Below are 22,639 nucleotides of genomic sequence, written 5' to 3' on the forward strand. Positions count from 1 at the left end.
GATGGATCATAAATCTTAACATGTTCTGAAACAATAGAAGGGCTTTAATTGTTCATGTTCTGCGAATAATGTTTTCCGTGAATCACGTATTGAGTCAAACCCATTCTCTATGCAATTTAAACCATTAAGTTTCTAGAAGACCCGTACACTAAAAGATGTCAGTCATTTGGTTATTAGAGGAGACACAAGGCTATTGAATCACAAACATGAAAGTTGTAAAGATATACAGAAGAGTGCTTTGCTCTGATGAATAAACTGTCAAGTTGAGCACTAATTGCAGTGTTATCAATTTCATGAAACAGCAATTAGAGCAGGTTGTCAAAGCTAAGAGGACACAAAGTTAGGAAAAAAACAAGTTCAAAGGATGAGGCAAACTCATCCACACTTGACTTTGATGTTTGATACCTTTCCCCATGGGAGTGCTCAAAGCCTTGGGACTGCCTTGCTTGAGCCTCACTCCTTGTCAGCTCTTTTTTTTTTTTTTTCCCCTCAAGGAACATTTTGGCTCTGCAAGATAAGATGGCTTAAAATTATTGTTTATTTTTAAAAACTTGGTCAAGTTTTAAACTAGTCAAACTTGGTCAAGTTTTTTAACTAGCAACATTGCTGAGAATCAAGACAGCTGTAAGGACCCACACTATATTAAAAATTTTGCTGCTTAGTTGGATTGATAAATAGCATCTTCTAGATGCTAATCTTCATTGACAGTAAGCAGATTCTGTGTTTGTGTAATTCTAAATTGATAAAATCTAGTAACATATAAAAAGCTAAAAACTGACCTGAACCAGGCTTTGTATTTGAGTTCCTATGGGTTTTGGTTTGAATAAAATAAAAATTGAATTGCTAAAGACTCTTGGATATCATTTCTGACATAAACTTATCTACTTTTACTCTCATGCTGTGCTCTGCTCCACAGAAGCAGTCACGTGGCAGGGTTTGTGGCATGGCATCTTCAGTTTTTCTTCTTTTCTGAGTCTTCTCAGAGAAATGTCTTACAGTTAGAAGGCTATGAACACTGAGCCAAGCATCTAGCTCCTCTTTAGATATAACTAAAAGAAAAAGATGAAGCTAATTTGATTTTATGTAAATCAGTTTCTTTAAAGAACAAAAGAACATTTATTATTTCTTACATGGCTTTAGCATTTGTCTTTTAATGAAAAAATCATTTTGTTATGCTTCAGTATGTCGGTCCTTTCATCTGTTGGAGGCTGCGTATACATTAGTGTTTGTTTCTGATCAGTGATGTGGTTTAATGCAAATTCCCTACTGGTCCCTACTTAGTGCCTGCCTAGTGCTTGGTGGTTCAGTACCTGGTATTGTCAAGCATGAGCTGGCTGCTTCTCAGAGGGAAATAAACCAGAATTAAACCCCTTTTTAAAAGTGTACCCATGCAGTTTATCCTGCTCGCTTTCCTACATTAAGGTACCTACATGATTTGAATTATACAATTAAGGCTTGAAATCTTGAATTTGGTTTATCATAACTTTCAAAGTAGGTAAAACAGAAAACAAGTAGTGAATTTTGCTTCATAGTTTTCTTTTTCAGCTTTGGTAATTTGTTCTTAAATTCATATTTAAATTAATTGCTTTTTTCCTGTTATGGAATCTTATCTCTTCATTCTTACTGCATTGTCCTAGCTTTGAGGTTTTTCCTCTACATGGAAAACAACTCTAAAGAGAATAAAGTTTTTTTTCTTTTAAATTCACAATGGTATAGGCAAGTATTTATAATTAAAAATTATACATATAATAAATGGGTTGTTTATATTCCCTTTAGGATAGTTAAAATTTATTTTTGCCTGTGTATATTGAAAATTGGAAAATTGAGTTTGTTTTCAAATTATACTGGTTCAGACATGACATACATGTTTAGCTTTTTTTGTTAGTGTTTGATTAGTTATAAAGCATACATAACTTGAAAATTAATTGGTAGGCTGATTGTACAAGTAAAACCATAACATGGTCATAAAGAAGTCCTTAAGAAGATAGAGAAAGCATCTTTCTTCCTGTTTAATTTATGAAAGTAATTGAAATATGCTGCAGTATTATCCTCAGCACATATTATATCTAATGGACAATTAATTTAAGCTTATTTAAGAAAGTGCAGGGAAGGAGCAGAAGGGATGGGCCACCATTAAGAGAGGATGTGAACGTCAAGTATGGTGGATCAGAAATGAATCAGCAACTTGCTATTTCAAGGCAAGCATCTGATGTGATGTACAGCTTTCAGATGCCTGGAGCTGGCACGTGTTAACAACATTGTCAAGGTCTCTTGCTACTGCTGGTTGAAAACCAAAGAGATTGCTTTTAGGAAAGCACTTTCAGAATTGTGGTTTTGTTCCAGTGAGGGAAGAAATGAAAAGTCTCCATTTTGTCTTGACAAAGACAAGATGGATGCACTTTTTCCTTCCTCCTCCCCTCTGCTGGCGCAGTGCTGTGTGGCGTGTTGGCTTGACTCCTCAGCTTCACTCAAGCCCTGCTCTGGGCTCTGCGCGGCAGGGCGATCCATTCCTTCGTTTTGGGAACATTCATCATCCAGATGTGACTATGGGGACATTTTCCAGTGAAGGAGTCTAAAATTTCCTATTAGCCTTAGCATATTCAGCCTCAATATGCTCCTGTGCAGGTCAGCGTTACAAATCTGGTTTAGGATGTTGGTGTGCTCATTTGCGGCTTACGTGAGTTAAGGATTTGAGTCTTCTCCAAGTTCCTAACTCACAAATATCCACATCAGGAACAGTCAATGTCTGTATAAACATGTGTTGGGAATTACTAGGTCATGTGCTTTTTCTCTGGAATTATGCCTCTTTCAGTCTTCTGTTTCTGCTGCACTTTGGCTTGGAGGAAGCAACTGAAAACCTTCCAAAATTACCTGGTCAGTAAAGTGCATTTTGTGATGATGTTCACATGTAACAAAATCAAGTAAAAGTAAATTAAAACTAGGGTTTCCAAATAGATTACAACAGTGTGTTTGATGGGTGATAGTATAAAAAGTTACAGGTGGTTTTCGGAGAAGATGGGGAATGTCTGTACTGATCTTCAAGAAAAGATGCCCCATGTAAGAGTCACTGTTGTCAGAGCAGCCATATGTTTCAGTGAGTACACGTGCGCTTGTCTCTCTGCTTTGCAAGTGCTTCAATGCTGGCTTTGCTCATCTTGCTCATGTATAAGACTGATGTATCCTCTGAGTTGTAGAATTAGCTATGTCGGAAAATACCTTCAAGATCATTGCGTCCAACCATCAACCTGACCTGCCAATTCCCATCACTAACCCATGTCCCTCAGTACTGTGTCCTCACGTCTCTCAGATACCTCCACCGCTTCCCTGGGCAGCCCATTCTGGTGCTTGACCACCCTATCTGTGAAGAAATTCTTCCTAATGTCCAGCCTAAACCTCCCCTGGAGCAACTTAAGACTGTTTCCTTGCATCCTATCACTTGTCACCTGAATTTCCAATGGGCTCCTTTGTTTGTTTCTGTCTGCAGCTTGTTGGCTTTGTTTTTCCATCATACGCTCAGTGCATCCATGTGTTCTGATAAAGGTGTTTGGTGATGTCCCACCTTTATGGCCTGGCCTTCCCTGTGCCACAAGGCCCCATGGGGCTGTTGCCAGAGCAATCCCCTACTCAGGCTTCTTCTCTGCTGCCTTCTGCTCCCCCCCGGCAGACTTCTCCTCCAGTTTTGCACAGATTTTCAAAGAAGGCTGGCTGTGGGCCTGTGTTAGTAAGGCAGACATAGCCTTTATGCTGTAGGGCCTGGGAGAAGTTTCTGCCTTGTGGATCCATACGTCACCTTGACAGCACCCTCTTGCTTCTCGTACCTTCTCCTCTTCTCCCTGAATGCTCAGCCCAAAGCCAAGAACAAAACACCTCAGCGGTCTCCTGACAGGGCAGCAAGGTCCAGAATGGCCAGGTGGGACACCTGGGCTGTCTGGCAGTTCGCAGGGCTCCTGGGCGGCCATGGGCAAGGTCCAGGGCAAGGCACTGCAAAGGCAAACGCACCCCTCCTTGGTGTTTTTTGGTGCTGGGTGCCTTGCCTTAGCTAGTAACAGCTACAGTAGGAGTTACTCGTATAATCCTGAGGGGCCACGTGCTTCATGCGCAAGCTGCGCAGTGTGTTGTCAGAACGCCTTCTGTTCGGTTTCATGGTTGCCTGTGCCTCAGTAACGTGCTACGATAAGAAAATGCAGGCAGGGAAGAATTAAAAAGGACAGTTAGGTGCAGTCCAGGGGACTGGCATCAGAGTGAGAAAAAGCTCCCTCCATCCCTGCCTCTGCCACCACTTGATAAGGGGACTTCAAGGAAGTCACTTGGTATCATCAAGGTATCATCCCCTGCCCAAGATTCACTCCTGAAGGTTTTCAGGAAGCCCAATGTAATTTATACATCTTTTATGAAGGAAAACCCTACTTTCTGACTTCATCCTGTAACTTCCAGGGAACAAATCATTCCTGTTGTATGAGATATTGACAGTGGCTCCTTATTAAATGGTTACGGATTCAAAGAATAAGTTTTGGTGACTGTTCTGTAGCTGGATTTATGCCTGTCTGAATAACTAGAAAACTTATGATAAATTTAGGTTCTTTTCCTATTACTAATATTCTCCTATTGCAGCATGGAAGCACATCTACTGGCATAAATCTATGTAGAAAGAATTATAATGTATTACACATAACAGAAAATGAGGGAAAAAGACAGGGACAACAGAAGAAAAGCTTTCTACAATGCAAGATGATTCAAAATAAAATAGATATAAAATGCAGCACTAAACTGTAAGGATAGAGAAAACTCCGTCTGTTATCCTATGATAGTAAGACTGAATCCTCTGTCTTTTGTACTACCAATAACTGTATGTCAAACGTTATTGATGGCTGTAGATGTTTTCAAGAATGGATGAAAACTGATTCACTGAGTTTAACTGTATTGTAAATAAAAATGCTAGGCATCAAGAAATATGGTACCTGGGATTTTTAGCAATTGAGAAACACTTTTAGGTTTTTATTTTCCTCTTATCAAGAGAACCATTTTAAATAATTATTTTTAAAAATAATAATTCTTGATTGCCACATCTGGCATAATTCCAGAGGAGTGTATGTGTCTTGGAACACCTCTCTGCCCTTGCTGGCAGAGACGTAGATTCACTGGATAAACTTGTTCCCAAATTCAAATCAGTTTTGATTGCAAAATAAATATTTTTGCTTCTCAGTTTTTTTCTGTGAATTCTTAACCGGGACTTCAGATCCTCTGGCATCGATGTCCATGGCTAAGCAAAGGCACCTGGAGGCACCATAAGCTCCTGCATTGGAATGGAACAAAGCAGTTTTATTTCTTGGCTTTCTGTCCCTGGAGCTGCCCCTTTCTTGTGGCTTTGTGACAAAGGCATGGAAAGGTAAAGGTGGTTCCTTAAGTGCAGGCTTCCTGTGGCTCTAGCAGAGATGTGCATTGCTGAGATGAAGGAGCTGGGTCTCTTCACTACCTTCTGGTGCACACCCTTTTTGGTTCGTTTCCTGTAGTTCTTTCTGCTGCTCCAAACCTGGTTTATTCTAGCTGGACATCAAAGTAATAAAGGAGGAATGAGTCATCTATGTCTCTGATGAGATAAAGACATATTAACACCAAGTTTTATTTTAATTGCCTTTTATGGCGCACAAGGGAATTCTAAATAGCCAAATGAGCTTTCTGTAGACATCTGTGATTAGTAAAACTGGCAGTTCCCAGAAAATGATAAACCATAAAAAAATAGTTTTTTGACAATTGAAAAAATAAAATGGTATAAATGAGATTTTTTTTCATATTGGCTACATGCCAAAGCACTGTAAACACATGATCAGAACTGATCAAGATGCTTACAGCAGGAAGCAGTAAAAAATATTGAAAAAATAATAATTTAAATTTCCACCTTAATTAAGAAGCCAAAATATCTGTTAAAAAATAAAAACTGTTTTTAATGGTAGATTTGATGAATTTGAATCCAGGTGCAACTTGATTAATCCATTTTATTCCTATACCTTTATAGCCTCTCACACAGCTGAGTCCTCTTCAGAGACAAAGTGAAAAAAAGTTCAGGGACTTTGTCAAGCCCTTGCAGGAATGGTATGTAGGAGCAAGGAATGGATCATCTTCCTAGTGAAGGTCAGTCAGGTACCATCATCCCAACCATATCTGCTGACATTGCAGTCTTTAAAATAGTGTCAGATCTCTTCCTGACGCTATTCTGGGATAATCAGGTGACTCCAAGGGTGTAACATGTCCTGATTTAATTTAGGTGGCTCTAGCCAAGCAATGAACTGAAAAATAGACAAGCTACCTGTGTGACATTAGCAGATTTCAGACAAAATTGTACAGCAACAGCTTCCCACCTGGCACAGTTCCTGCGGAAAATTTTGTCATTTAATTACTCTCAGAGAAAAGTCAGTTCTATGTCATTTAAAATATTTTCTCACATGGTGGCAAAAGTGGCATTGTATGTGGGTACCTGGTAGGTCCTTTTCCTCTCTCGAAGTTTAAAGGACTTTCCGGACGTCTTTGATTCTTTGTCTTCAGGAAATGGAAATGGCCTGAGCAACATTTTTTTCTTGCTGTTGATATATGGGTATGCGTGGGAGGTGTCTGTCCAGCCAGAACTGCATAAAGCCCCTTATGATATGCATTGTTGTTTAAATACTTCTGTCTGGGATCCCAGAGCAGTTGTAATAATTGAAGAAGACAAGACGTTTTTTCAGTGCTCGCTACAGAACTGCACTTCAGAGAGTATTTATCTTGTAGGGAAGAAAGATTGTAAAAGCTCTGTGGTGAAGATGATGGACATCGCTCTTTCAGGTCTATGAAAGATGGTAATGTTTAAGCTGAAAACGTGTCTGTGAATCAGTCTCTCTTAAGAAGACATTATTCTTTCTGACTTGAGTTGTATTTTTTTTTCTTTCTCTCTGTCCCTTTGCCTTTCCTTTACCCTTTTCCATGCTCAATACCCATGCGCAGCTGCTGCGTTCATACCACTTCTGCCTTTCCGCCATCTGTGTGCCCCTTCAGAGCCAGCGTTTCAGAGAAGAGAAATACACAAACCATTTATTCATTCATTCAGCCCTTTCCTGCATCTTCCTTGTTTGCAGAGCGAGCAGGAAGCTATTTGTGACTGGTGACTCACCATCAGATTTTACGAGGGGACTGTGCTGAGCACCACTGATTCACACACTCGCAGCTTTGTCAGAGGTCAATGCCTTGGCAGCGCTCCCTTGCAAATACCGGGCTGCTGCTTTCGAGAGCGTTAAGTCATTTCTGCCTTCCATGGTAGCATGTCTTGCATGGAGCAGCTGCCGGAGGGGGCCGAGGTGACAAATCCTGACTCTTCACGGGTTGGAGCTCTTACCTGGCACCCAGCTGCCACACTCCCTGCAGCCCCCTTCCTGTTGTCCTCACTCTGAAGCCTGCACCCAGTTTCACTTTCCTTCATGCAGACTTTCATTTCCTTCATGCTTCCCACTTGCTTGTATTTCTATAATACTTTCTTCTGCATGGTTTTGGGCACGTGCGCATGATGAAACTGTGGTAAGCTGTGTATTCAGTAGTGGATAGGGAGGTCTGAGAGGCAGTCCTGAGAGCAGTAACACAGCTGTCTAATTAACATTGCTTTCTTCACCCATGTTGATGACACAGTACTTAATTTCTTGCAAATGAGCCACTGTACAGGTTGTGTGCAAGATCTTGAAAACAAAAAGGTTGGTTGATGGCTTACCAGTGGTGGAAAACAAGGAAAGTTGATCCAAGTTTGAAAATATTTTCTTTGTGTTGTAGTCATTTTTAGACTACAACACAAAGGTGTTGTAGTTAGGTTGTGGTGGTTGTTAGGTGTTGTTAGGGTGGGGGGGTGGAGTCATTTTATTTCTGAAATGTATTGAAAACCTTGGAATATTAAGATAGAAAAGCTGAAGGAAGCTTCCCAGACACCAGTACATGTTTCTGAGACGTGGCATGGCCGGTCGGTCCTGCTCCTGGATTCCCCCATCCTCACTCCAGTGAGGAGTCTGCTCGGAGTCCTTTGGGAAATTCAGGGCTCTTGTGGTGGATCTCCTTCCCACCCCGCTCTGCAGGTGCTGGCTGTCCTGGGGAAGCTCCTGTTCAGCCGAGCTCCACCACAGCCAGGTGTGCTGCTGGGTGCCTGCTTTGTCCTGCTGCTGGCGTATCCCAGGTAGGATGTGTTGAGGGGCACTCATCAGGCTGCCCAGCCCACCCCTGGGTGGATTCGGATCTGTCCTCTCCCAGTGTCCAATATCCAGCCAATAACATCTCTGTGCATAGGGGAATGCCAGGCCAGTTAATGATGCTTCTTCCTTGTTCACAACAACAGTGTTTCCCTTTATCAGTGACATCCTTTCTTGCTTCTAGGGCAATAAAAACAGAATGTGCTTTCGAAGTTCTGGTAGGTAACTCTCTCATGTGCTCACACATAAAATTCATCCATTGCTAAAATACTGCTATCACCTTTGGCTGTTTTACAGATTAGTGAGTAAAGCAACAGCTTTTTTTCCTAATATGGGGATGTTCACTTAGACGTGAAATTTAAAGGACATTTTGTTCCATAAGTAGAGAAGATAACAGAGCCTTGTTTCCTGTGGATTTTTATTTCTGTCCTAAGCCATCTACATCTTCCTATCCCAAACATATCAACTGCTCCTTCTGCGTCTGGTCACATCCCTTACCACAGTTCCACGTGAAAATCATCAGTTCTGATCCCTCTCCCTATTCCTTCCCAGGGTTTTCCTGATGTTTGCTGTTCACTTTTTCCCCTCTTAGGGCAGCCAGGATTTGGAGGGGACCTAAGCTGCAGGTGTGCTTGGTGCCAGCAGCTGGAGAGGCTGCAAGACAAAACAGAGCGGAGTTTCCACTATGAATTTCTCTGAAACTCGTAGAAACCTTACATCTTCGAGACTTTCAGCTGCATTACATTTTGGAGTGTTTTCATTGGAAGACTGGGAGGGGGGGGAACCACCTGTGAAGAGGATATTTCTTTGTTTTGTATTACTGTGATTTCATTGTAGCTGATGTTGCAAAAATTGGTTAACCTGATGTTAAACTTGCTTATTTGAGTGAAAACGTGTTTCATTGGAGAGCAGCTGAGGTGCAAAGTTTGCTGATGGCTTTAGCTTATTTGGGGTAGGGAGGAAAATTATAAAGAATTGCAGAGGGATTTTAGGAGGTGGAGATAATGCAGTACACAGACACCATGTGAAGCTCAGCAATTTTGTCAAGTGGCTGGGGGCTGGGCAAATGGTGTGTACCTGGGGATCGTTTGTGTTGTTGCCTGGGCATTTGCTTTTGGCCGCTGCTGGAGATAAGCCTAAGCTCACTGGGCCCGTTTCCCAGGCAGTGCAGTACTCCTGTGCTCCTACAAGTTTCCAAAAATGTCTTTAAAAATGCAAGAAAAACTGTTTCAAGCATGACAAAGAACTAAGGAGAGGAAAAGCATAGAAGTAAGATTTAAACAAACAAAAAAAAAACCAAAACCACGTAAATTGTACTTGGGGAAAAATGACTATAATATGGAGAACTTAGGATATAGTTCACTAAAAAATGTTTTATGTGAAATAAAATGTGTTAGACGAAATTTTGTAATAGAAAGCCTTCAGGTATCTCACTTCAGTAGCCAATGCTCTGGTTTCTAAAGGAAAATGCTGAAATCTTTGTGAGAATCAAATGTGTTCAGGCCATTGGGCAGGAAAATCTTTAGTTTGGCTGGATGTTCAAAGCAGACTTAAGCACAAAATTCTCAAAGATAAGATTAAAATCATACATTTACAATTACTGCCCTAAACTTTTGGAGAAACAAAATCTGTTACAAAACTGGTTTGTTTTGCTTGGAAAGAGGCAGTCATTGATGTTTGTTGACTTATTGTGGTCACCATTTAAAGTACACAGTTGCCTGTCACCAGGGAGTCTGAGAAATTGCTCGTTTTCTCTACTTGGAGGGAAAAGACTTCTCGTTTCAGATGTTACCTTGCAAGAATGGCCAGGTACTGTTGCAATTACGGATGTAGATAGTATTAATCTTTTTTTCTTTTCTTGGGTTATATTGAAACTAAACTCCACTCAGTTAATCAATATTTTCCCCCTAAATGTCTTACCTGTAGATGCCAATTTCAGAGATAATCCCTAGGGTTGTTGATAAGGTTTTAGCATGTACTTCTCCATTGGCTTTGTTCAGGATTGCTGTGTACCTCATCGTTTTCATCAGTTCATGGGCGGTTTGCTTCAAAAGCAAATGTTTGCTGAGATGGGAGTGTGCAGTGCTTGGCTTCAGTATCTCTCTGTGTATCATTGATATGTTGTTTGATGAAGTTTTTGATGAAAATAAGAAATTTACCATCTCAAAATCTTTTTATTCTAAAGTAGAATCCTTGGTGGTTTTTGTTTTGTTTTGTAATAATAGTTACAGCCAATTTTTCCCTTCTGAGGCAGCAGTCGTGTTACACAGGTTCATTTTATTCTATTTACCTCTCACGGGGTTGGATTTGAGGTTTAAGGTGCCTTCCCCCAAGCTATTCTATGATTGTACGATCCACCTGATTTTGAACTATAGGTTTTAAAACTAAAAAAACTGTCGAGATGGTCCTGATCATTACCCACAAAAAGCATTAAACCTACCCTTAAATTTATTTTAGTGTGAGGTAATCTACGTTTTTTCTGTCTCTAGTTTTACCACATTTAAAGTTTAAGCCAATGGGATTTGGTAAAGAAAAGAGAAGAGCTGAACTCAGTGTTGTGATTTTCTTATAACTAGGCATAGCACGTTTTGGTTGAAAACCTGATAAGCTGAATATGATTCTTCTATAATCTTAAATGTCTGAAATTTACTGCTGTTTTACTGGACTTGATTTCTAATGCTATAGCACTAGTTATTTTACAGGTGCCTGTACAAGGATTTCATATGTATCATTCTAATTATTCAAAGTGGAGAATAGGGTTAAATTTGATGCCTTTCTTCTATACAGTGATCTTATACAGTACATCAGCAATGCAAAAATAAAATGCATTAGTATTTGAAATCTTGCTTTCCTGCAGCTTAGGTAATTATACTTTTATGATGCAAATAGAGAAGGAAATGGGCTCAATGTACAAAAGACCCTCTGTGAAGGATTTCTTGGAAGATGATGATCTTTCTATTATGCAAAAAGAACAGTGGTAGTGAGATACTAATGAAAATGAAACACATGCATTTGTAGACATATGATTTATTTTTTTAAATAGATGTTCTGCTTTTTCTTAGAGACTGAAAACGCAAAACACAAATCTAAAAAAACCAACCAAACAAAAAAAAACTATTGCTCCTCCATCCTCTCCTAGAGCTTACCCTTTAGAAACAAGCACACAAACCTGCTTTGCATGTGTTCAAACCCTTACTAGTTTTTCAAAATCCTCTAATACTTAATACTGTTACAAGAATACGGTTAAGCATCTTCTATGTGAAAAGATAGAAGCTGTCTGTTGAAAAAAAATATATGCCTCAAACAGAAATTTGGAGTTTATGCAAAGTTGTAAGTTCACAGGATGCACAGTAAAAGCTCTGTCAATACCATGTGCTCTGGATTGTGCCTGTATGGAATATAAATCACTTTTTCAATGTAATCTCTTTTTAAATAATAGTAGTAATAAAATAGAATGTATTTGTTAAATAGAAATGAAATAAAAGATTTTCTAGTATATTCCACCAGGGTGAAACAATCATAGCTGCTTTTTTTTTCCCCTCACCCTTCTGGTATCTATCACAATGCAGGATCACAGTTTTGTACTTGTAGGATTTGTTAGGAACACAATTATGCTGTTATGTTGTATAAAGCACAGTTATGAAGTTACATGGCTTCGTGGGTAGCATGAGATAACAGTCATGAATAATAAAGATAGAGGGATAAAGTTGTGACCGCACAAGAGTATTGTGTTTTAATCAAAGCATCTTTTGTTGTTGATGTTTTATTGAATTATTCTAATTGTTTTATTATGGGCTTTTGAAACAGATATGATGTAGAAAAAGAACAGTAACCCATCCTTTAAACTTTCACCAGCCTTGGAATCCTCTTCCTCTATGAGGAGTTGATAGGTAAGGGACAGCCGGTGCTGGATGCTTGTGCCCTTCTCTTTTAGCAGTTGCCTGTTTCAGCAGGATGGTGTTAATGAATGCTGGTGATGCTCAGCGGTGCTCACCAGTCAAACACGGCGTTAGGACAGTTCGTTTTGCAAAATTCCAGACCACCGTCTGCATGCAGGTAGGGGGGTGTCTGCACAGGAGCGGGGCTGCGTGTGGTACTGGGCGCCTGGGCCCTGGGCCTGTTCTGGCAGACCCGCTTGTGGTGCCATGCTGCTGCTGGAGTAGCCCTCTGCATTCTGCTTATCCTTGTGTAAATGTTTGGGTCCTCATTCCAGTTTTCTTATTTTATTTGTGTAATGCTGATTTTTCATTCTTACTGGAGTAAGAAAACTTAAAATCACTTCTTTGTGTGCTTCTGACACAAGACTCTGAGTCAAAACGGACTGTGGTCACTTACTTCAAACCCAAATACAATTCTGAGCAATATTTCAACATTTTTGATATGTTTCTGTGTGAAAACAGACAGAACTGTGCGTAACAGCCTGCATGCAGGCTTCTTCCAAGGTTGTTTGTGCTTTCACAGAGGCTTAGTTGAGATTTCCCCCTGAATTTCACTCATTCTTTCCTGGCCAGGTGGCAGAGCCTAGGCTGAGAGACCAGAAAGCATAGGAATTGCTCAGCCACATGCCTGCTGTGCAGAAGCCCTGAAGGATCACAGGGGCATCTCAGCAGGCCTCACCTGGAGGACAGGACCAGTTCAGCCTCCAGAGGCTAGGTCAGCAGGAGTACGGGAGAAACCCTGAAGGCTCCCCCAGGGCTTTGCTGAGAAGATGAAGCCCCTCCTGCAGTGTGGTGAGCTGCAGGCAGGCAGGGAGGCTGGATGCCAGCCTTGTGCCTGGGAGAACCACCATTTCTGGGCAGTTTGCAGGCCCAGCCAACCTCGGCTGGACGTATGGCTCTGTACACATGTCGTGGTGCGTTTCATGCAGAGCCCGTGGTCTTACAGAGAGAGCCTCCAAACCTGGTGTCGGTTCCCCAGGCCTTGAGGCTCTGCTTTGAGCCCTCTGGGATGCCCTTGGATTTCTGAGCTGTCTCTGCACCCTCTTCTGCTGGCTGCCTCTGCATTTGTTTAAAAACTGTGGCAACAACAACAGCAAATTAAGAAAATAAAAGCCTCCCACCCTCTTTTTCTTCCTGTCATCCTCTGGATCCTGCAGCCGTCTTCCCTCATACCCCCTGTTTCCAATTTCTCTGCACGGGGTGTTGAGCAGGCCTCTCCTTGCTGCGAGGTGTTCCCGGCAGGAACACTGTGTACAATGGGAGGAAAAATGGCCTGGCTTTCAGTTGAAGCGTGCAGTGCCAAAAAAGCCTTGAAAAGCATGTAAAGGGGGAAAAAAAAGTTTCTTCCATTTTGCACCCTGTTGGCACTTTTCTGGTAGAAAATGGGAGAAGCAATTCAGGAAATAAGCTAACACATCCCGTCTAGTCTATACTGAAAACATATTTTTAAGTTTTGTGCTTTAGCTTTTACTGGGCATTTTATGGAGCAACTGAATGAGGAATATCCTGATGTCAACCTACTTTGCCACATTTTGACTCCTGGGTAGTCCCCAAAGTGCAAATTTGCCATAGCCATAACATTGTTTCTGAGACTTCGAAAGCAGAAAAAGCCTATTAGCATAGAGACCTGTAGCCCAAATGTTTGAACTGGGAAATCAGCTACTTAGAAGAGAGGTTGAGGAGTTGTTTCATTTTAACTGTACAAATATTGTTCTCTCTGGAGCACAAGCATTTGTACCTGTTTCATCTATGAAAAAGGTATTGGGATGAGGAATTTCAAAGGAAGGTATTCCTCTAAAATCTGTCAAGTACTAAAAACTATGGGTACTCTTTCATTTGTATTTCTAATTCTATTCTAATGAAACAAAACGAGAATAGTATGGTTCTTCAGACATCTACCTAAAATTTATGGTGTGATTATTCCTCCATATATAACATGTTCGTCCATGCTTTTTGGAAGCTTTTTTAATATCTGAAGGTTACTCTTTAGGTCATAGCTTTCATAGGTTTAGCGTAAGCCTTTAATCTCACTTTAATGATTTTTGGTTGTAACTTACTCTCATAATTATTACTAATAAATCTACCACATAGCAAAGTACAGTACATCCTGTAGTATCAGAATTCTTTATCTTATTTGTTTATATCTAATTAGCAGAAAAAATACTGCCCATCTCTTCTTATTTCCCGCAAAAGGACCTTCCTAGACACTGTAATAGCTTTGTGTCTTCCTAGACACGCAGAGGAAGAGTGATGTAGAAGAGGAGCAGTCACATTTGGCTATGAACATCTTGGTCAGGGAAACGGCATCAGTTGCGAGGGAAAGCATTACTGATTTTTTTGTGGTCATTGCCTGGGGTTAAGTTACGATAAGGATTATGCTAAAACAGAATAGGTTTTAAAAATTGGGTTTTATCACCCCCTATAAAATCAGTAATATAATTTGACTATCTGGGGTTTGTACAATGTGTACTTATGCCGTAATAACAGAAGACATCTGCTGAACTGATTTGCTCAGCAATTTAAAGAGTTGCGTAGACTGTGAACTGATGGATATTCGGTTAGCTCAGAGCCATTTGAATTTCCTACATTTTATGCATTCTAGCAAAATTACTTGTTCCTTGGCTATTTTGCTGTCCTGTATTTTCACAGAAAAATCAATGTGTTAAAACTTTCTAACTCTTCTTTGTTCCCATCTCTTGTGACTTCCCTTCTACTTTCAGGAGGCTACTTCCAATACATTTCTTCTAGCGGCAAGAAGAAAATTTGCTGGCTGTGCCTCTGCCATCTCCACTGTCCTTTGGTCCCTCAGTGAAAATGCTCTGGCAAATGAGTCCCTTGGTTGCTTTCCCTGAGAAGCAGAGTCAGTCCTCGTCCTAGTTCCTGTATTCTCCACTTTGAGTTTCTGGTCTTCCCTTGTCCCAAGCCTGCAGCTCCAAACAGGCGGCCCTGTAATTGTGAGAGCATCGCTAGTAAGCTTCAGGAGAAAACAGCACTTGTAGTGTTCCGTAACTCATCCTTGCCAAGTACAAGGTAGGGGAGGTGCAGTACCGCTGCTTTTCAACTTCCTCCCAGCTGGGTTATAAAACATCATTATTTTTTCTCCAGTGCTCTCTGCTGCACCCTTTTAGAAGTGCACGTATGTTTCTGGCTTTAACCTCTAACTGTAAAGTCCCTGAGGGTTTTTGACTGATGCCTGGCTGCACTGTTGTAAGCACGCTGATGCTGGCTGTGTTTCAGCTGGTAGCATGATTTACTAAAAAAGCAGCACCAACTCTCAGAGTTGAGGGCTCAGGACTGATTTATGGCTAGGCAGCAGAGGAGGACTTGGAGTTTTGGGAACATATTTGACTTCCCACGTGTCTCTGAAAAAAAATTATCAGGAAGTTTATTACCAGTAATTCTCAAATCTCCATATCTGCAAAATCTTTCTGATTTTGCAATAGCCCACTTCTCTGCTCGTCCCCTTGTGAGTTTTCTTCAGTTTAGAAGGTACAGATACGAAGTTCCTTTCCATTCTGAAGTGCCTCTACTTTTTTTTTTATTTTATTTTTTCTTATTGTATTTCTGGGGGAGATTCAGCATTTCATACCTGCATCCATCAGTAGAAAACACTGTGCAAGATCCAAGGCCCTGGAGTTAAGGCCTTCAGAGCAACTGTGTGCATCATGATGAGAGAAATCATAACTAATGAACATTAGACAAATGTTACATCAGTAGTTGCCAGGTGAAAACCACTGATGCAACTAACATGAAGGCCATGAGTGCAACAGTTTTATCGATAAGGTTGACACTAACATCAGTGTGTGCACTGCAAATTGGTTGGTTATTGTCTGCTTAAATTACCTTTAAATTACTTTATCCTGTAATTCGAAGGCTCTATAGTTGCTTGTTTCCTTCCCCCACCTCTTAAAATTGTCTTTGCTCCCAAGAAACCAGGGCTGTTTTCATTAGTTTGTAATCCCAGCTAGTGGGCAGTGGTGTATGGTGTGCTCTGTACCAGTGAGGAGGAGGAATGACCCTTTTAAGGAGGGTAAAACCGACCCTGAGCCACCCCCTCACCGCTGAGTCCCAGCCCACATCACTGCTGTTGACACACATTGAAGAAGAGGAGGTGCCATGAAGCTGTTCCAACCTCATTTCTCCCAGACAGGTTTTACTATGACACACTATAGGTGATATTTCAAACTTTGTTTTTTTTTCCACAAGTGATGACATGGCTGGCATATTTAGAGGTTTATTGTTAATTATCACCAATTCATTAAGGGATTAGTAACTGTTCTGCGGGCACATGCTGAGCACAACCATGTTGCTGCTCTCTCCAGATGAGCTGACCAGAGGAGCCGTGTTCTGCTCTCAGACTTCATCTGAGGTCAGTGCTGGATAAGACTTTGTTCCTGGATAAGGAGTCACTTTAGTCTTGTTTCTTAATGAACTGTTATTGCTGGCCCATAGAATATCTGTTCAAGCCATCAGTTCTGACTTCGCTCCTTACCCTCTTACTTCAAAGCATTCCTACCTCACACAGGCAAAAGGGGAGGAAATAACAGTACGGAAAATGTTGGGTTGGGTTTTAACTGTGGTGTAGCACTACAGGCTGCACGGGAGCTTCTGTAGTTCCCCCAAATATTATTTGGTTCACAGAAGATGAAGATAAGACTGCTTGATTTGCAAAGCAGTGTCAGGGCTGTTCACAGAATTTCAATGCACTGAGAAGAGGAGTCCTTGGCAGGTGGCATCTCCTTTATCTCCTTTCTGCTGTTGATGCATTAAAAATATTCAGGGGGGTGGTGCCAAAATAACCATTTTCTGCCAGGTGGAAAATAAATCTAAAACTGTTCCTTTAGCATAAAAAGAAGAAATAGGTAGCTGACAGGGACAGAGCACAGCTGTTCCTGACCTCCATCAGCAAGAGCTCAGTTAGAGGCTGAATGCTGCTGTGAAAGTCAGTCTTGCAGCATCTGTAGGTCACGGAGAGGATGTGCACGGCAGCACTGGAGAACGAATGTCACATTTTCATTACATATTTGCTCAGAACAGAGCTCTCTCACAGGAAATACATTAGCCCTATTTCTTTGCCTGATGTCCTGCTAATGGAAGAGAGCGAGTGACAAGGGAAGTTCATGGGTTGATTTAGGAGGAAAGACTTTTTAAAATCACACAGCTTTTTAAAATGCTACTCATGATAGTAAAAGCATGGTTTATTCCCATGCATGTGCATGTAAGAGATGATATTCAGCATCTGCTGATATGAACTGATATGTTGACTCTGCTATTCTGTGCCCTTGCAGCAGCAAAACAGGTACTTTTCCCACAAACAGCTTAAAAGCCACACAGGCAAATCCCAGCATAGCATCGTGAGGCTTCACGCAGGTGTGAAGTAAATAGCCTAAATGCAGATGCGAGCCATGGTTTGAATGGGAAATTAAGAGCAAAATGTCCATCCAAATACTGTAATAAATGCTCAGCAGAAATAATGGATACTGCTAGTGACTCTGCTGTACAATCCTGCCTATATTTCAAACCACATTGATTCTCTTCACCAGTAATTCATTCTTATTTAGAAATAAATTCAAATGTTTTATAATGTTATATATGTCATGGTATTGAAGCATCGAGGCAGATAGACTTAAATTCATTGCAGTCATTGAATGAGGATATGGTAAGGTAGGCGATCACTGTGAAAAAAAGCAATAAAGGATGCAAGGGAAATGTAACTTCTGTTTCACGGTTTCATTTTCTCTATTACAAACATTGCTTACTGTCCAGAGATCCCAGGTGTATGGGCCTTCCTTCCTGAGATTGAATCGAAAATCTATTGTTTGAAAAGTTAGTATAAGCCAAATCTTTGAAAATTGAGATTTTTTTGAACAATGCATGCTGCTAGATGCACTTTTAATTAACTGTGCTCCTAGTTACAGCTTAATTACATTTTTTGGGCATTTATTCTTTTTGGAAAATAGCTTTTTAATGGAAAATCATATTCTTTGGCCTCTGAGGAGCAGATTTGTTGTTGGAAGAGTGAGCTGGATTGGTTACAGTTTGAAAATAGGTCAGTGGCTAATAGAGTTTGTATAAGGACTAAAAAGCACTTTATCAGTGCTCATTAGGCATTGTGGTTATAAGGTCTCACTGTTAAAACAAACTTGAGGGTTTCAAGCAGTAACAGGCTACTCCATGGATCTAAACCATTGCATATTCATAACATAAAACAAAGTTTGATTAAAACAACAGTTACGAGAGTTGCCAGGGGCCAAAATGTGCGGTCATCTGGATGTGATCCAGTTTTGTTCATTATAAGGGGACAAATCCAGTTTCTCTTCCTGCTGTACACAATTAATATATTGTTAATCTTCACTGTGTTATAATAATCAATTGGCATTTAACATGCTATCAGTGCAGATTGTGGCATAACAAAACCCAATGAGAGATTTTCACGCAGATAAGGACAATCATATACATAGCGATCAGTTTGAATATCATCAGTGATTTAAAACGAGCTGTGTGTTGGGTGTTTATCATAAAAGCTCCTTAGCAGTCATACACATTTACGCGGTGTGTTCTGGTTAGCACAGCGTGGAGCTGACAAGGCTGTTGGGTTTTTGTGCTTTCTTTTTGTTAACGCTCTGCCAGGCAGCAACCACGGTTCAATTTAGAAAAGAAAGAAAGGGCATCAAGAAGTATGCTTCGACGTAGAGTTGCATTTACATAAAATGATCTCCTCTGTGATGCATTCTGATGAGTGAAAATTGATGTATGTTACAGGCAAGTGTGTATTTTGGAGGGATGCATGCTGAGCTCCTGAAGCTGCCACGGCACGACAGGCTGCATGGGTGAGCTGCTCTTGGAGGTGAGCAGCAAGGGAGCAGGCGTGCATGGCCTTGGTGGAGAGAACAGGAGGGCCTCTGAATGTTATCAGTGTCAGCTGAGCATTTGCAATTAGCTCTTCAAGATTAGTCTTGCAGAGGTTGTGAAATACACACACTAAACCCGTGGCTTCTGATTAGTTTTCAGTGCAGGTTGCTTGCTAGAAAAAGGCTTACCCTTAGTGAAATGGTGGCACAGATTTTGATAGAGAACAAACCTTGAAAACTACTTCTATCAATAATGATTACATCATTCAAAGCAACTTTTCTAATTAATGAAATCAATTGCTAATTCATGTTCCATCTGGATGCTTACATGGCTGCATAAGACACTGAAGAAATTACCCTTTTCTAGAAGCGCTTTTGCAGAGGCAGCAGCGAGGCATAGGAGTGGTATAAAAGTGGCTCTAAGTGAATCCAAGCTTAAAATTTTTGACCCCAGCCTTGGAGACTATCTTTTTGCATTTCTCTGCCCTTAAAACCGGAGCGTGCTGCCCGTCCTGCTGGAGGCAGGTGCTGGTGCCAGTCCCTACTCCAGCCGCGGGGCCGGCTGCGCGGTGCCAGTGTGGGGGGAGCGCACTCTTCCCCACGGCCGCGTGCACCCGGAGCTGCAACTAGGTGCTGTGCGGCCATGAGGGAAGATGCAAGTAGACCCTCGCTGTGCCATCTATGTGCTGGCTGGCAACAGGCCACGACTGGCTACAGCAAGCAGATTTATAGTTGCTGCCATTTCATATGTTTGGGGGTTTAGTTCCCTTTTTTCTCAAAACAAAACAAAAAAACAATCCACACCTGCTTAAAATATTATTATTGTTGTAAAATGACTTAGATGACTGCAGCAAAGAAGTCTCAGAGTTTAGTAACTTTAATGTTTATCAGCATCTTTAAAAAGCCTCTGTACTGAGAATACTACCTTATTTGTTCATGCGCGCTCAAATAATGGTGTTCATCCTTGTAAGGTTTTATTTTCTTTCATATTCTTACGGTATGTGAAATCATGAAAGTCCTTTTATGCTATTTAATTTTATGACAGAATAACAGAGGAATGCCAAAACTTCCATCATTTCAGTTTTGTAAATGTCTTCTTGAAGGATAAAGGCAGTCAGCAGACTGTATAAACGCCATTTTCAGTTTTAAGTTGGTCACTAAAGCATCCATAAGAGCAGCTTGTTCATCTAGCCCTGCAAATCTTCCCACCTGAATGGTAAAGGCCTCAATAATATGATTAAATGATGCTTAGGGGCCTCTGTTAAAATGTTTTAGTGACTTTGCACTTCACGGCAGTGAGTCAGCTCTGTCATATTTGAGATGCAGGGACCGATCACATGAACATTATTACTCCAATGAAGTAAAGTCATGCGCTTACCACAAGTCACAACGGTGGAATTATTAAAGAAGGTGCAATTATTCAGGAAGATAATGGGACTGTTGTTGTCTGGCTGGACCCTGTTTCATGTGCAGTCTGCTTTCTGTGGCCTACATCTCCTCACATTGCAAAGACATGAAGTTTGTGAAAATGGGGGGGGAAGATGGTGCTCTGGTGGAGAGCAGAGCAGAAAAGACTTCCGGAGTCGTTGCATGAATTTTTTGTCTTAAAGGAAAGAAAAGAGAGAGGACAGTTGTCTCCTCACAGATTTTTTTTAATTATTATTATTGTTTTTTTGTCGTTTGTTGTTTTGGTACTTTAATCACCTGAGGTCTAATCCTGTCCAAGAAAGGTTGCTCTTGAGGGGAAAATCTGATTACCCCATTGCTCACCTCTTTGTCTTGGAAAGGCCAGGCTGGTGCCCTTTCATGAGTTCAGAGTTGGAAACGAAGGACCCCAACTGACTGTGTCAAATGTTCCACATTTTATTTAAATTTAATTGCCTTTAGTTAGCTGTAAATCTTAGAAGTTTCTACTGTATAGTACATTGACATGTTATAACAAAGCTGTGAACTTGCAACACTGTGTTAAAATACCCTTGTACACATAGAAATGCTGTCTTCAGAGGTGCAATATTTCTCAAAACAGGGGCATGAGCGTGTTTGGGTACACGCAGAGCCAGGCCAAGCCTTTCCTCTGTGCTTGCCTGCCCCCACGCTACCCATCCCTCACACCAGCGCTGCTGGTTTTGTAGCCAAGGGAGTGAATGGTTGGGGAGACAGACCTGGCTCGGGGAATGAAACATTCCCCAATTCCCATTCCCTCGTGCTGAAAGACAGCGGGGACACAAGAAGCATGAGCAGTAAGCAGTCTGGTGAAGGATCTGCTTAAAGTTGCAGAGAGCCTGCAGAAAGTCTGGCCCTGGTTGAAAATATGTAGTTTTATCCTTTGAAAGAGCCTTAGAAAACGAGTGCGGGAAAGTATTTGTTTAGAAGAATATACACATCAACAATGATTGGATGGGACTGTAATGTCTAAGCATGCTTGTTTTGACTTTCACAGAAGTCTCCATGGTGATAAAATATTCTCATGTTAATGTCAATTAAAAATTTATTTCCATTGTAAAATAAATCTGTGTAAGAAGATTTGGTTGTAGTAAATTCATGTGGTGACATTTTCTACCCATTCAATTTTCATAAATTTCTGTACGGCTTGGAAGAGCCTGTAATTCCGAGTTTCTAAACAGGTTTTTAGAGAAGAAAAGCAGCCCAGAAGGATGAAGTGTTTGGAGGGGTCATGCAGCTGCCCTCCAGCTATTAAGAGAGTTTAGTTGTAGGGGGCAAAAGGAAGATGTGGTTGATGCAGACGAAAACAATCTGTGGAAAATGGTCATAAAATTACACTCATTTTACTTAAGCTTTTCCCTTTAAAGGTGAAAAGAAAATCAATTTCATAGTTTTAAAGATCTGCACAGTTCCATGGAAAACATAAAACCCTGCTTGAAAGAGATTTTTGAAATCTTATTCTGTATCTGATTAAAAGTGTATTTTGGACCCCCTGGTTTCAAAATGTTCTGTGAAAGACCAACCACAGTGTTCTGATCACACGCTCACTTTAGTTTTGACTTTATTTTAACCTCAGTTTTGAAATAAAATACAACTGAAATAAAAAGCCTCTTTCGAGAGAAAATCCTGAAATCTGGAAATAATTAAATGGGATGTTTCAAAATTGTCAGACCTCTCCCATGCCTTTTTGACTTTGAATGAAAAAAATCCCAAATTTGTCAAATTTCTGGGTCAGTGTTTCTACTGCACCTCCTGTGGTGCAGCATGGAAGAATGGTTTTCTAAAAGTATTTTTCAAGCCACTCTCCTAAGGATTTTTTGGAAAAGCAGGATTGTGCCGGCATCACATATTATTCAGTGAAACCCATCAGCTGTATCTCAGCTGTACAGCCACTTGGCTTATGCCCACCTCTCCTGCCTTACAGCACATCAGCTGGACTGAAAAATACAACTCCAAATCAGATCCTCCAATGAGCTTTGCATTGCTCTGGCATTCACATGTAGTGATACAGAATCAGGATGAATACGATGTTGCTGTTGATAGAAGACGAGTGCTCCTTGCTTGGTGTGTGCTCGTTACCCAAGTTCAGCAGCGTGCTGAGTGTTAGGCGAAGTGTGGGCATCGTCAGCCTCCTGTCAGCGCAGGTGCCAGCCCCAGTCAGGCAGCCCAGCCGCTGCTCTGCTCTTCCCTGCACTTAGTTAATTTGTGTGTG

The 22,639-nt window shown here is 41.0% G+C and overlaps 1 protein-coding gene across 1 annotated transcript in view; it reads left to right on the forward strand.

Moving 5' to 3' along the window:
• Positions 1 to 22,639, forward strand: part of CHRM3 (cholinergic receptor muscarinic 3) — a 273,001-nt gene that overhangs the window by 59,320 nt on the left and 191,042 nt on the right.

This window comes from Cygnus olor, chromosome 3 (assembly GCF_009769625.2).
Source record: "Cygnus olor isolate bCygOlo1 chromosome 3, bCygOlo1.pri.v2, whole genome shotgun sequence".
NCBI lineage: Eukaryota > Metazoa > Chordata > Aves > Anseriformes > Anatidae > Cygnus > Cygnus olor.